Source organism: Orycteropus afer, unplaced genomic scaffold (assembly GCF_000298275.1).
Source record: "Orycteropus afer afer isolate SDZICR_OR568_19922 unplaced genomic scaffold, OryAfe1.0 scaffold00291, whole genome shotgun sequence".
NCBI classification, from domain to species: Eukaryota; Metazoa; Chordata; class Mammalia; order Tubulidentata; family Orycteropodidae; genus Orycteropus; species Orycteropus afer.
Genome location: NW_006921878.1, coordinates 701,347 through 702,698, shown reverse-complemented (window position 1 = coordinate 702,698; position 1,352 = coordinate 701,347).

Sequence of the window (1,352 nt, the reverse complement as noted above, 5' to 3'; positions counted from 1 at the left end):
CGCTAGCCTTCTGGTTAGCAGTCAAGTGCCTTAGGCACTATGCTACCAGACCTCCTAGCTTAGTCACCCCCAAATTCATGACCTACTGAAACTATAAGATAATACATGCTTGTTGTTTGGACCTGCTAAGAGTCATGGTGATTTGTTACGTGGCCACTAACACACTGGACCCTTGGTTCCAAGGCCTTTCCCTCTGACTTCTGTTGTCATTCCCAGGATCCACACACTCTGTTCTTGGCACCTCCTCTTGTATTCATCCCTTTGCTCTCCTCTTCAGTTCCTCCTCCTTCCTGTGTCCCTCCAAGTGATTGCCATGAACCTTGCCTTCAATGGATAACTTCTCCAATTTGCCTAAGAGAACAATTTGACCTTTCAAAGGGGGAATATAGCCCTTGAGTTCAGTTTTTCCCAAGTGTGGTGTCTCAGTCTCCTAAGACTGCCACGATATAACACCAGAAGGGGTGGTTTAAAGGAACAGAGAGATACTGTCTCACAGTGCTGGAGGCCAGAAGTCTCTCTGAAGGTTCTAGTGGGGGTCCTTCCTGGCCTCGTCCAGCTTCTGCAGCCCCGGGCGTTTCTTGGTGTTCCTTGGCTTGTACATAGAGTCTCCCCTGCTCTCGTCTCTCTCTGTGTGACTCTGTCCGCTTGTATTAAATGCCACTCAGAATCGACTGGGGTTAGGACCCATGTTACTGTCATATGACTTTTAACCTGAGAATATCTGCAAAATGAAACCCTCTTTCCTCAACATGGTCGCATTCACAGGTACGGGGTTAGGGCTTCAATACATCATTTTGGTGGACACATTTCAGTCCCTAACCTGTGGTCCATCATCAACTGTGAGAAAGCCCAAAGGTGGCCCCAGCTTTGCTCTTGAGCGCCTAAATTTCTACTTGTCACTCTCAATCTTTCACCATCTTGCCCACCTCTCTCTCTGTGTTTTTTTCTGTCACCTCTAATCCAGAGGCTCAGCGTTTCTGAGACCTTCCATCCCACTCCCCCCGCTTTGTCGGCCACCGCAGCCGAGCCTGCTTGGAACAGGCGTCTGTTGTCTGCTCTGCGGCGCTTTCCTTTCTCCCTGTCTCCTCTCTTCAGACTCCAATCCGCCCGGGGGGCCCTCCCCTCGCCCGCTGCCCCAGCTTCATGAAATAAATCACTCAGCGCGTCTGCAGGAAACTTAATAAGCTTGGTCTTCTTTTTCTTGTTTTGGTCGGTAGACTTTTTGCTAGCTTTCGTGGGAAGAGGTGTTTATGAGAAACCATTTGCTGCGAGGGGTGCTTGGTTCTTTCAGCTTTGTAATGTGCACAGCGGGAAAGGGCGCTGATCCTGTCAGGGGAAGCGTTGAGGGAAAG